The following is a 15,463-nucleotide window of genomic DNA, read 5'->3' as shown; positions in this document are numbered from 1 at the left end:
TTGATCGCTTGGCAGACGCTCCGCGCGGGAAGGCTCATTACTTTTCAATCAAACTCTGTACAATACCGTCCATTTAAAAGAACTAAACTGGTCCGTACAGAAACAATGCCTGTTATTGTCGTGAGAAAATTTAGTTATCAGGGGATTCATGAACAAATATTCCTTTTCAGGCTCATCAATTTGACGGAAACCCATAATCGTAAAGAGCTATAGGGCATTTAATTTTTGATTTAGTTACTAAATGGCATAGTTAATCAGCCCTCCTTTCTTAAAGAGAAGGAGGCTTCAAAACCTTCAAGCCATTTTAATACTCTTTTTCTAAATACTTGTAAAACTAATTTTGTAATGCCTGACGTATATACGAGTATTGTCTTCCACTGGAAAAGCCTTACAAGAGAAAGGTTAGCAGATTCAACTTTCATAATCTTAATAGTAAATTCAAGTTTCTTTCGAGAGAGGTGACCATTTCGGGTAAATCCATCTCAAATAGCACCTTTCTATAGATATATTACCAGCTGGTGAACCTCTTGAGTCGTCCCATATCGGTAATTTTACTTTTCATTGGTAATTTTACAATCATTCACCCAAAAATACGCTCGTTGCTAAAGTTTATTTCTGGATCGAAATTGTGGTCCCCTTCCAACTCTCCGAAACAAAGTCAGCGAACGAACCACATTGTCTAGTTCAACAACGTGTGGCCTCATTGTCACTTGAAACTTGTGCGAGTGTAGACTCAAGTTCCGACTCAAATACGCCAAGTTGTTAACTGCAAAAGGTTAAGTTCTTTCGCACAGCTCGGAATCGACTGCCTTTAGTTCTTCTACTAACATCATCAGAGGGTTTGTTTTTTGTTGTAGAAGTGGCACAGATCATTGAAAGCCGAAGCCTCCTATTGCTTCGCGGAGGGAGAGCGGCACATAACTTTGTGATGACTTTATTTGTTACATTGCAAACAGCGGACCAACTTTCTTTTGGCTCAAGTAAAATATCAACCAGGTTGTTAAACTTAAATCTTCTAGCCAATCCATTCGGTTACAAACTCCGAACAGACAAAACAAGCAATGCTTTACGTCTTCCATATCATCATTTGCACAGAAGATGCAGTAAAAGTCCTCTTCATGTCCGAATTTATGTAAATTTGAATCAACCGTGTCCAATCAATATTTGGGCAAGTTGAAAATCCACTTCCCCATTTCGTCCGTCCAGCCAACTTCGTACAGATGAATTTAGGCGAAAGGTCCAACGTTCATTCGGTGAATTGCTCCCCCCACTCTAGCACTTCTGCTAACAATGCGTGATGACTCACCTTTTTTTTTTTGAGGATTCAGCTATCTTCCTCACCAAAATGTCTATTGAGTAAAGCCCAGGTATTGCCAGGGCTGCCTAATCTGCTATAGTTCAGAACGCGCTACGCACTCTTACACAGTAAAGGCGATACAAGGATCTCATTCCACGTGCGCGTGAGGTCTTATCCAGCGCATCAGACCAGACCGCGCTTACGTACAGCAGCCTACGTTGTTGTCGGGTCCTCCCGAGCTCAGGATGAGCCGAGATAGTGCCACTGCTACTTTTTCAGCTTTTTCTACTAGATACTAAGTGTGTGCCTTAAACGTTAGCCCTTCATCCCACATGAAGCCCAAAATTTAAGGGCCGGTTTTGAGACGATTTCATGCCGCCGTTTGTGATATCATCGGCCTCACGCAGCTCTCTGCCATTAATACTCTATCATTTCATCTAGTGTTTATATGACAGTAAATTCGCTCGTTTTCTGAAAGAGTGTCTTATGGTAAAGCACGAAGGTCAAGAGAAACCCGACATTAAAGTCTTCATAAATATAAAAAGGATATTGTTATACATTTTTTTCATAAAGGCAGAGCAGAGGAAAAATAATTTGCTCTTATTTCTGCTTATCTCAATCATTTTTGCGACTTTTCTTTTGGTAATTATGTCAAGGCGGTTCCATCTCAAATAGTCCAAGTAGTTTAGACAGTATCGGAAATTTTTCCGAAAATTATGTTATTTTGAACTTATGTAGTTATAATATGAAGTAAACTGAAAAATTTTGGAAAAAATTGAATAATTTTGAAAATTTTGGTATACAGTTTTTTAAAGTGAAATATCTTTGGTCTTTTTTACTAACGTATCTTCTTTTATTTTCTTACATTCTTTCCAACAAAATGTACTTAAATATATCTTTTTTAATATTTTGGTTTCATTTTACCACTTTTAACTTTTTAATTTTGTAAAATTTTTTAACATATTTTTTTAAGCTGTTTAAAATATAATAAATATTTTTAACAAAAAAAAATGTTGTTTGTAATAGCCGCTAATAGGCGAGGCTATTCTTAATATTATCTGAAAGTTACATAGGGGGAATTCCATAACTTTTAGAAAAAATTTAATAATTTTGAAATTTATTCAATGTTGAAAAATTTGGCACATAACCTTTCGAAGCGAAATATCTTTGATTCTTTTACCATTTTGAAATTTTTGTATTCTTAGAATTTTTTCACGACAAAATATACTTAAAAAAATTGTTTTTTGAAAAAATATCTTCGGTTCGTTTTAATGCTTGTAAATTTTTAGTTTTTTAGAGTTTTAAAAAATAATTTTTTTTAACTATTTAATTATTAATGTTAAAAATTTTTAGAAAAAAAAATTAGGGAAAAAAATGTTTAGGAAAAAAAATATTATGGAAAAAAAATTTATAAAATTTTTATTTGAAAATTTGAAAAAAAGTGTAGAAAAAAACAGATTTAGGAAACAATATTTTTTTTTGTAATTTTGTCTAATTTTTGTCTTTAATAGCCCAATCAGGCTTGAATGTTTCATAGGGTAATTCCCATAACTTTTCGAATTATATTCAAATACGTATAGCAAACTATTGAAGAATATTGTAGGTATGTATGTAGAGCAATACGTATTTAGATCAGTATTTTGCACTGCTTCTTCACCTATTCGCTGTGCGCGTAGAATCACCCGATTTGTTCAGCATACGAGCAATATTTATAGGATGACTGTAAGAGCACCCGTGCGGTATAAAGTAGCCAAATTAATTATGAATTCCCGCGGCCAAAAATATAAGCAGATTAATTTCCAATTGAATAAATAAATAAATAAATACATCAATTAATTCAATTCGTTTCAGCCATAATGGAGTTGGTGCTGGAACTAGACCTTTTGTGTTAGATCGTGTTTTTACTACGTGAATTGCTTCCTCAAGTAAAGTAAAAACAAATAGCTTTATACTTCCACTAATGGTACAATCAACTAAACCACTTACCACGTCCGTTGCATTTCCTGTGCCACACTGCGCCACTAACAGACAGGTATGTTGGCGAAATTGCCACTTAAAATTTCAAGCTTGTAAGGAAAAGCAAGAAAAAGTAAGCAAAGAAAATTGAAGTTTGAAAAATTAAAGCAAAGCGGTGCACACGGAAAATACAACAACAAGTATAAACATTAGAGGCTTTACAAATACTCGCACATATGTATATAAATATATGTATATTTGTAGCACGCAAGCATATATATTATGTTTATTAACAAAAGTTGCCTTTGCTCCAGTTTTTTGCGCAATTTACTTTCAATGACAGTTATTAAATTTCCCCTTCGCATGCATTTCCATTTTGAATACACCTGTAACTTTATTACCTTCTTTCCCCCATGCAGGCATTTATTTCACGCACTCTCATTTTCTTACGTTCCAACACTGGGTCTCTTGCACATCTCATTTCATCGAATGTGTGGCTGCAATGTGTGAGAGGTATATGCCAATCCTAGTGAGTGGGTGAGTGAATGTTGTTTATTTATAAATTTGCATTTCAAGTGAATGTAATAAGTGATGGTAGAGACTGCTAACTAAGCTGAATGATCTCAAATGTCAACCGCCTGACTTTTCTTCTTCTATCAACGTTTACCTCATTTCCACACCACACTCTAATCAACTTACATCACAGACATCAATGAAATGCATTTCGCGCACAATCTTGCATTTCCATTTCCATTTCCATTTCTATTTTTCCATTCTCCATTCTCTGCATTCTCTCCATACGATATCACTTTCCACGCTTGCTTTTTTCTTTGGACTTACTCATATTTGACAATCATTTTGCTTTCCGTTCACTGTTACCGGTTTCGTGTGATTTGCATATTCACACACTACCACACATTCGCACTCATAAGTACTCGTGCGCGTACTAGTTGCCGTACCACATAATGTTGCAACAGTGCTTCGCTATTGGGTTTCTTCGCTGCCAGCCAACCAGCCCGCGCATTCAGTGCACTCATTTTAGTCACCGTGGTAGTGTTGTTGTACGAATCATGGTGCAACATTATTTTCTAGATGCAATCACTTTGAGTGTCGGCAACAATTGATTTCAAGTGTTGCAAAATATATAATAGTGATTACTCTGCTTCTTGGTTGTTTCTTGGATTCATTTTAATGGATTTACATACAAATACGGGTGGTTGTGCAAAGCTGTGATTATGAATGGGCAATTGTCGCGGCGTGAAGACAAGTAAAATTGCTGTCTTGTTTTTTCAATTAGTTTTTAAGTGCATATGAAAATAGTTTAAGGCAGCGAAATGAGAATGCGGGAATTGATATGCAGGAAATTTTAGGTGATGGAACTGTTATTCTAAATATATTTTGAATAGAGTTGCCACCTGTTAAAGATTTATTATTAAAATTATTTAAAAATGAACCTGTACCTATACGACTTTTAGTTTTACACTCAGTAAACAAAAAATTACATGGGTCTGCACACATTAGAGTATCCGTTACTTCGCCGGTTGGTTTGTTTTTTACTGTTACCACTTGCATTTTTAGTTTTGCTCTAAAAATTATGACGTGTCGAAAAATAATACAGTATTACATGCAATTTTTGGACTACAATTTTTTTTCTCTACAAAAAATAATGGTACAGAAAACCCTAGTACATATTTCTATAGTGAAGTGACCCCTCTACAACAAAGATCTCACATAACTTTTCGACAAATGTACTCCTCCGAAAGTTACTCAATATTCAGGTGGTGTTCGTGGTCAATAGCAAAGGAAAAATATCTTCGGTTCGTTTTAACACCTTTATTTTTTTTAATTTTGTAGAGTTTTAAAAAATATTTTTTTTTACTATTTTATTTTTGGAGTTAAACATTTTTATAGAAAAAAAAAACAATCAAAAAAAATTTTTTTTGGGAAAAAAAATATTATGAAAACGAATTTTAGGAATTATTCTTTTGGAAATTTTGAAAAAAAAAATGTAAGAAAAATGAGTTTAAGAAAAAATCTTTTTTTTGTAATTTTTTCTTATTTTTGTCTTTAATAGCCTTTAATACTCAAGATTCAGGTGGTGTTTCGTGGTCAATAGCAAAAGGTCTTTCAAAAGATGTTATTTTAAAATAAAACAAGTAAAAATTTAGATTCTTTCTGGTTTCACTATTTTTAAACAAAATCAATAAAAATTGTATGTGAAAATTAGCATCTAGAGGTAAAATCCGCCAAACAGTCGAACAGGATGATGAACATGACTGGCAATACCTAAAGAGAATTCGCAGTGTTGAGGTCTCCCTGTACGAACGCGGTCTAATGAAACTCTCTTGAAAGAGATGTGGCAGCATTGAAAATAGTGAGTTTTACCAGTTTTAAGAGCATAACCAAACTCGCTAGAGATACATTTTGCTCGTATGTATATTGCTGGTACCTTTGTTAGGTGTTTGGCTGAGCTCCTACTCCAATTTGTAGTGTGCGTCTTGACATTTTTTTTTTTTCACAAATGGAGGGGCCTACTCTTTTATGACGTCTCTGAACAACAGTCGATTTTTTATGAGAAGCTTTTTCATGGCAAAAATACACTCGGAGGTTTGCTATTGCCTACCGAGGGGCGACCGCTATTAGAAAAACGTTTTCTATCATTAGGTTTTATGCCCAAGGCGACCACCGCAGCCGAATGCGTGGGTACGTGACTACCATTCGGTAGACGGTAGAAACAGTTTGAATGGTAGCTGGTATCCATAGATATCAAACCACTAAACCTATATACATTTCAAAGCTAGTTTTTAGGCTCAAAGAGTTCCGTTAATTCTTATGCTGTGCACTCTTTTTCTACGGTGCTTAAAAAGAGCAGTGCAAGCGAATTGGCAGTGTCATTAAGTGACAACAACTTATTTAAGCTGACATATGAGGCTCTACTGACTACGCACTAAAACAACCCTAGACGATGTCATCAGGTTACTCGACTAGTCGTACGAAAGCTTGGGGGTTAGCCTCACATGTTGCGATGTTTTGTAACTCAATTTGTCCAAATTGTGTCAAAAAAAGGAAAAATTGTCATAAGAGGTTGAAAAATACAAATGATTTTTCAAGTTGTACTTTATAATTGTGTTAGTTACAAAATACAGAACTCAAAGCTTACAAAATTTGTTGAACTTTTCCCTTTCATTTTTCCGGAGCTCAAGCGACTTTCTATATTTCTCAGTGAACACCGTCCAGTTTCCCTAGTCTGTCATTTTCGACATGTTAGCATAAGTGACAAACTTCAAATTGTACAACAAATCAGTCTGTGAGTCGCTTTATATAGTAAGTAAATTAACAAATCTAAAGTAGGGAGTTGGAGTGGGAATGTGAAATATCTGAGAAGTTAGTGAAATCTATGAAATAAATATGTATTTGTGCATATGTACCTATGAATACGAAGTTCGTTATGCGCCATGACATAAGCAATACAAGACTGGCAAGAAAAAATATTCAAGATTTTTCTTGTTTGCTACATTTTTGTTTTTTGTTTGCTTTGAAACATTTTGAGTATTGCGAGAACATAAGCAAAGTGAAAAATAAAAGAAAAATCGTTTTAAGGATAGGCTTTGCCAAAGTTTGCAACGTAAAATAAAAAGAGTTCTGCTCGCGGCTAGCGACAAATGACAGCTGACGAGACCTTCACAGATTCCACGGTTAGCACGTCAAAGTCGCCGGCACATCAACTTGTCAAACTCTTAACTCAGTTAATTAAGCGACTAGTTAGATTTGCTTGCGGAAAACCCTAAAGCACAGTTAAGCCAAGCATGAAGCAATTTCAGCCATGGCTTGCGAGGCCCAGGTGGGCATGTACATTTGCTTCACTCGACTTGGCACTGAGGTGGGCCAAAAAGAGCAGGGCGTTGGTAGTAGCATACAAACTAAAACTCAAAATAGTGACACCAGCAACAATAACAACAATAAAATAAACAATAAATAAAATAAGCATCAATGACAGTTCACTATAAAATTATTTTGTTTACGCGGCAAACTGACGCATGCAGATATGACGGGTGATCATTTGAATAAAATATCTATATTTATATGTACATGTATGTATAACTGCAACACTAACAACACTTGTGGTAAATATGTACGAACATTTATGCGGCTATCTAAAAAGCTCTCAGCAGTGCGCAAGACGGCAGAAGCAGCGATGACAGAAAGGGGAACAATGCGGCTGCTCATAACAAAAGTCTTGCCAACAATGGCCAACTGCGGCCATAATTAACCCAGTTTTTTGGAATATTTTCGGATGATTTTCGGGCTATTGTGGAGGAAAATCGGTCAAAGCAGTAGTAAACAAGCGAATGCATAAGAAATGAACTTTTTGTCACACTGTTAAAGCGCCAAAAACAACGAGGCATTGTACTTTGCCAGCAAAAGAAAAATAAAAGTAACAGAAAAAATATTGAAAACATATTTAACAGAGACACACACACAGCATTACATATCAATTTGCATAATTTTATGTTGCCATTAAAAAATGACAATCAGATAACGAATCGCATTTAATGACAATTATAGTGATTGAATACGGAATGTGGATCCACAAGAAGAAGAAACCCCCAACTATGCCAGAGATATAGTGACAACAACAACTGATAAACTCTTCAGCTAGTGCCGGTAAGCAATTATGTCATAACTGAGCTCCACAGGTGGAGGTATTGACAGTTATGTAATTAACGGTATAAGTGTTGAAAGATGCACTACACTACGTAGTAGATTTGTGGGCATGTGAAAGTACTGGGAAGTGAAGAGGATACAGACATGCACATATATTTGCATAAGCAAGCATTGTGGCGTGGAGTGCAACAGGTGGTGTGCCACATTTTATTACTATTATCATAATTTTTTTCTCTTACATTAAATGGGAAAGCAAACGAACAAAATGAATAAATTAAATAACGCATAAATTAACATGTAAAGATTTTAACTAACATCTGGGTAACCAAGTTTTACTCAACGTTTTTCGAGCTTGCCGAGAGGATGTGATATTTCTCCACGGGAAATGTGGCTTATATTTTCTTGCGTCATTCATTTTCCCATAATAAATTCAAAAATTTCATCAACATCTTTAGAAATTTTGTTTGAGAAACTCGTTGCTTATCTATGTATATTGGGCAGCTTTATCAAAATAAAATTCCGTTTCTTCCACCGAAATTATCAAATTTATGCTGTTACATTCTAAGATTTCAGCCAAAATATTTCGGAAAAATACTTAGAATTACTGTACCTGTTATAATTTTTTTTGTGTGGAGAGTGATGCACCCTAATGTACATATGTATATGTATTAGGTGCGTCAGCTTGCTTCAGTATTACCCGCCAATCCATTTCCAAGCAATTGCATGCTTTGGGAATGATTCAGAAACAGGGGACTGGGGCTTTTGAGTTAAAACCAAGGGATGTTGAACGTCGTTTTTTCGCCTGTGAACAACTGCTTCTGCGGTAAAAAAAGGAAGGGTTTTCTTCATCCCATCATTGCGGGTGATGAAAAATGGATGCATTACAGCAATCCAAACAAAAGAAAGTCAAGGTGACTGCCCAGTTATGCTTCTATGTTGTCGCCTCGGCTGAATATTCACGCTACGAAGGTTATGCCAGGTATTTGGTGGAACCAAGTTGGTGTTGTTTATTATGAACTGTTAAAACCAAGCGAAACCATCACTAGAGATCGGTATCGACTTCAATTGATACGATTGAGCCAAGCACTGCGCGAGAAGCGGCCGCAACGCGCGAAGAGGCATGAAAAAGTGATTCTACAGCATGACAACGCTCGGCCTGACGTTACCAAACCCGTTGAAACCTACCTGGAAACACTGAAATGAGAAATCCTACCCCACCCGCCATATTCTCCAGATATTGCGCCGTCCGATTATCACCTATTCCGATCGATGGCACATGGTCTATTTGACCAGCAGTTCCATTCATATGAAGACATCAAAAAATGGCTTGATCCATGGATAGCCGCAAAAGATGAATAGTTTTACGCGACGGTATACGAGATCTACCATAAAGATGGGAAAAAGTAGTAGCCAGCGATGGGTAATAGTTCAATGATTCACTTGTACCCATTTTTTCAGAATAAAATTGTATTTTCATCAAAAGAAACAGTGAGACCTTAGTTGCGAACATAATATTACAAGAATAACTCATTCGAGGTAAAGAGATGCAATATTTTATTTAACTTTTTATATAGAGGGTGGTTAACTTCCAAGGGCCGATGTTGAATGTAAACCACACCTAAATGTCAAGTTTTTTTCTGCATTTCATTTGACATTTTTCAATTTCAGACTAATTCAAGTTGAATCGTGGAAAGATACACAATCGAGCAACGCGTTAAAGTTATTCAGACTTATTATGAAAACGGGTGTTCAAATCAAAATGCACATCGCGCACTTCGTGAGGCACATTTTCACCTCAGTGGATTCGTCAATAAGCCGCATTTGGGCGAATGATAATCCAAGAGTGATTGCTGAAAAACCAATGCACCCACAAAGAGTGACTGTTTGGTGCACTTTATGGGCCGGCGGCATCATTGGGCCGTATTTTTTCCAAAATGAGGCCGGCCAGGCAGTTACTGTGAATAGTGCTCGCTATCGTGAGATGATAACGAACTTTTTATGGCCCGAATTGGAAGATATGGATGTGGACGATATGTGGTTTCAACCGGACGGTACCACTTGTCACACAGCTAACGAAACAATGGCTCTTTTGCGACAAAAATCTCACGTCGCGGCGATGTCAATTGACCGCCAAGATCATGCGATTTGACACCGTTGGACTTCTTTCTTTGGGGTTATTTGAAAGAAAAGGTGTACGTCGATAAGCCAGCAACAATTCAAGAGCTAAAGGATGAGATAATTCGGCACATTAACGGCATAGAACCTCAATTATGCTTCAGCGTCATCGAAAATTTGGACCATCGGATGGAGATGTGCCGCCGAGACCGCGGCGGCCAGTTGGCCGATATTTTTTTCCATACGTAATTGAGCCATACCAATATTATCATAATAAGGAGAAATGACAATAATTTCCTAAAAAAATTGTACTTTATTCAAAATCAACACCGGCCCTTCACTTAACCACCCTTTATTTCTCCTTTTTTTAAATTGCACACTAACAATGTACAACAAACATCTTTCTCAAAATCATATGCTTTCTGCTTTTTCTCTAGCAAACCCTTTTTCAAAACAATTCTATCAAAAAATATGTCCCAAAATATTTATAGCTTATTCTTATTTAATTTTTATGTATGCAGGGATAGCACCCAGCCATACATATATAAGTTATGTACGTATACATACATATATCATCCATCCAGATTACGCTTTTTAACATACTATTTTTACCTGCGCACACAACTATTCACATGTTTTACTCTTATTCTAATTCTAAATATTAACTATAGAAAAAACTATGTATTTGAAATTAGTGGCAACCCTGTTTGGAACAAACATTAGTTTCATAATTATAGCCGGCAAAGACACCATTCACATCTATCACTGATATTTTATTCACTTACAAAATATTTTTAGAAATGCCACCTTTTAATTATAAAATATTTTAAAAAAAGTGGCAACCTTATGCAAATATTTTCATATAAAACCCTTATTCTGAAATTGTGAAAAAATAACAATATCGTTATTTACCGAGAAACGAATATACTTGTGCATTAGGGCGGGCCAATGTAAGTGAAACTATTTTTTTATTTTAATTTTTTATTATATATTTTAATTTTTTGTATTCTTTTATTTTTTTATTTTTTTCGTATAAAAAGAAATTCCATTAGAGCATAGCTCTAAAGTCAATTTCGAGCCCCCAAATTTTAAAAGAAGCTACACCTGTGTTCTCGTAAATAAGTCACTTCATCTTTTCACAATATTCATAACATTTCTTATATTAAATTTTTTGTAAATTTTTTATATAATAAAAAAAGAATAGTTTATTGTTTTACAAAATGCTTATAAATCGATGTCCCTAACTTTTTACAAAATCCACAAAAATTAGCTAATTTCGAAAAATGATCAACAGAAATTTGAATTTTTTACCAGAGCCTTCAGAAAACTTTCGGATATGCAGTTTTATAGACCGTTTTAGTGAAAATGTGTAAATGTGTAAATTTTAAGAATATTTTTGGCATTTTTTTTTACACACGATATTGAGAAATTGGAGGATGGTTCCATGTGTAGAAGTCCACGCAAGTGGGGAAAGTTACTGATCGCCATTCACTTGGGAGTGGCCAGGACGATTCTTCTACATATGGTTCAAGCAGCTCACAACGTCCGGGATTAGCCCACGTATCCTCTGGTTAGCTTCCGAACACCCGTTCGGGAGTGAGCTAAAGTGAGAAGGCGAAGCATCCCAGCATAGCTGGTTGTGCGCTGGGTTTGGGACCCGCCACTTAAAAAGCCCCCCCAATGAAAACAGCAACAAAGCCTCGGATGAGAACTTCCAACACTGATGACGACCCCTGCAAACGAAATAAGGAATACGATTTGAGGGCATGCACCTGGAATGTCCGGTCCCTTAATGGGGAAGGTGCCTCTGCCCGGCTGGTTGATGTCCTCGTGAGAGTAAAGGCTGGCATCACTGCCATCCAAGAGATGCGATGGACGGGGCAAGGTAAGAAAAACATAGGACCTTGCGACGTCTACTACAGCTGCCATGTAAAGGAGCGCAAATTCGGTGTCGGATTTGTTGTGGGAGAGAGACTTCGTCGCCAAGTACTGTCGTTCACTCCGGTGGACGAGCGTCTCGCAACAATCCGCATTTAAGCGCGATTTTTCAACATCTCGCTAATTTGCGCCCACGCCCCGACGGAAGAGAAGGACGATGCGACCAAGGATTCTTTCTATGAACGCTTGGAACGTTCCTATGAGCGCTGCCCCCGCCACGACATAAAAATCGTGCTTGGCGACTTCAACGCCAGGGTGGGCAAGGAGGGAATTTTTGGTCCCACAGTCGGAAAATTCAGCCTGCACAACGAAACATCCGGTAACGGACAGAGGCTGATCGACTTCGCCGGGGCCCGAAACATGGTAGTCTGTAGCACCAGATTCCAGCATAAGAAGATTCACCAAGCTACCTGGCTGTCTCCAGTTCGAAAAACGCGAAGCCAGATCGATCATGTTGTGATAGATGGAAGACACGCTTCTAGTGTATTAGATGTACGTACGATCCGAGGACCCAATATCGACTCGGATCATTACCTTGTTGCAGCCAAACTGCGCACACGCCTCTGTGCAGCAAAAAACGTGCATCTACCTACGCAAAGAATGTTCGACATCGAAAAGCTGCAATCACAACAGACAGCCAGAAGATTCGCCACTCGACTCTCACTCCTGCTCTCGGAGAGCACTGCCCAACACACCGGCATGCGCGAGCAATGGAGCAACATTTCTCGTTCCCTACGTACCGCCGCCGAAGAAGAAATCGGATTCCGGCGAGCCCGAAAAAACAATTGGTACGACGAGGAATGTCATGCTGCCGCCGAAAGAAAAGATGCCGCCTATAGAGCCACGCTGCGATCGGGCGCAACGCGAGCCATGTGGGATCGCTACAGAGAGCTAAAAAAGGAAGAGAGACGTATTATCCGACAGAAGAAACGAGAGGCCGAAATACGTGAGTGCGAGGAGCTTGAGATGCTGGCCAATAGGAACAACGCCCGAAAATTTTACCAGAAAATTCGGCGGCTTACAGAAGGTTTTAAGACCGGGGCGTTGTCCTGTAAGAACAAAGACGGCGATCTGGTGACTGACGTACAGAGCAATCTTAAATTATGGAGGGAACACTTCTCGAACCTGTTAAACGGTGACAGCTGCGCATGTCATAGAGAATGTGAAGATCCCGATACCCCAATCGTTGACGACGGAGTTGTCGTTCCGTTACCCGACCATGACGAGGTGAGAATAGCAATATCACGGATAAAGAACAACAAAGCCGTGGGTGCCGACGGACTGCCGGGTGAGCTATTCAAACATGGCGGCGAGGAGCTGGTAAGGTGCATGCATCAGCTTCTATGCAAAATATGGTCAGATGAAAGCATGCCTGCCGATTGGAATTTAAGTGTGCTCTGCCCAATCCATAAGAAAGGCGATCCTGCAATTTGTGCCAATTACCGCGGGATTAGTCTTCTAAATATCGTCTAAAAGGTTCTAGCGAGCGTATTGTGTGAAAGGCTGAAAACCTACCGTCAACCAACTGATTGGACCTTATCAGTGTGGCTTCAGACCTGGAAAGTCTACCATCGACCAACTATTCACAATACGCCAAATCTTGGAAAAGACCCATGAAAGGAGAATCGACACACACCATCTTTTCGTCGACTTCAAAGCTGCATTCGACAGTACGGAAAGGAGTTACCTGTATGCCGCTATGTCTGAATTTGGTATCCCCGCAAAACTAATATGGCTATGTAAGATGACGTTGCTCAACACCAGCAGCGCCGTCAGAATTGGGAAGGACCTCTCCGAGCCGTTTGATACCAAACGAGGTTTCAGACAGGGTGACTCGCTGTCGTGTGACTTCTTTAACCTGATGTTGGAGAGCATCGTACGAGCCGCAGAACTTAATCGCTCAGGCACAATTTTTTATAAGAGCGTACAATTGCTGGCGTATGCCGATGATATTGACATCATCGGCCTTAACAACCGCGCTGTTAGTTCTGCCTTCTCCAAACTGGATAAAGAGGCAAAGCGAATGGGTTTGGTGGTGAACGAGGACAAAACGAAGTACCTCCTGTTTTCAAACAAACAGTCGGCGCACTCGCGTATCGGGACCCACGTCACTGTTGACAGTTATAATTTTGAGGTTGTAAAAGACTTCGTTTATTTAGGAACCAGCATTAACACCGATAACAATGTCAGCCTTGAAATCCAACGTAGAATCTCTCTTGCCAACAAGTGCTACTTTGGACTAAGTAGGCAATTGAGCAGTAAAGTCCTCTCTCGACGAACAAAATTAACACTCTACAAGACTCTCATCATGCCCGTCCTAACGTATGGCGCAGAAGCTTGGACGATGACAACATCCGATGAAGCGACGCTTGGAGTGTTTGAGAGAAAGATTCTGCGTAAGATTTTTGGACCTTTGCACGTCGGCAACGGCGAATATCGCAGACGATGGAACGATGAGCTGTATGAGCTTTACGACGACATAGGCATAGCGCAGCGAATAAAGATCCAGCGGCTTCGTTGGCTGGGTCATGTCGTCCGAATGGATACAAACGCTCCGGCTTTGAAAGTATTCGATGCGGTACCAGCTGGTGGTAGTAGAGGAAGAGGAAGGCCTCCTCTGCGTTGGAAAGGTCAGGTGGAGAAGGACTTGGCTTCACTTGGAGTGTCCAACTGGCGCCGGTTAGCACGAGAAAGAAACGACTGGCGCGCTTTGTTAATCTCGGCCAAAATCGCGTAAGCGGTTATCGCGCCAATTAAGAAGAAGATTGAGAAATTCCTTCCATATAAAGCGCATATTTCGGAAATATTTGGAAGAATATGGAAGAAAACTCTGTCCAACACGCTCAATTCCCACTCGAGCGACAATCCGGGCCATCATCATTAGCATTAAAATTGTTTGCAGAAGACCGCATTCGGCATGAAATGTAAAATGTAAAATGCAAAACCAGCAGAACAGTTCAATTTTTATTCAGATCCCGATCATTGACCATTGGAACACAGCCAGTATTTGTTTGCTCTACAGAAGCTTAACACATGAACGTCTAACCAATAAATCTTCTTTGCATGCTCACAAAATATATTTTGTAAATATTCAGTGTTGTATGCTTATAAAGTTGTTCATATCTATAAGTATTAAAGTATTTATAGCAGAACTTAGGCACAGTTTATGTATAGCAGCCTTCTGTACCTACTTCAATATGTTCAAAGCTATAGGAGCGGAAAAACTCGTGTGAAAATGGCTGAGTGGTGACCACTGCTGAAGATAGACAGGGATAAACAGATATGAAATTATGAATGAGAATTTTAAATAAACATTTTTGCATAACTATTATGCTCCTAATGTGGGTTATTATTTTTTATAATTATTAATATTTTTGTATAATATATTAAACATTTTCGGTATTTTACAAATCTATATCTCTAAGGTAAATTCATGGTTTCTGTTTGTTTTTTTTTTTTTTTTGTATTTATTGTAATTTGCAATATTGTGAA

Source organism: Anastrepha obliqua, chromosome 5 (genome assembly GCF_027943255.1).
Source record: "Anastrepha obliqua isolate idAnaObli1 chromosome 5, idAnaObli1_1.0, whole genome shotgun sequence".
In the NCBI taxonomy this organism is placed as follows: Eukaryota; Metazoa; Arthropoda; class Insecta; order Diptera; family Tephritidae; genus Anastrepha; species Anastrepha obliqua.
Note: the sequence above shows the minus strand (reverse complement) of the source record.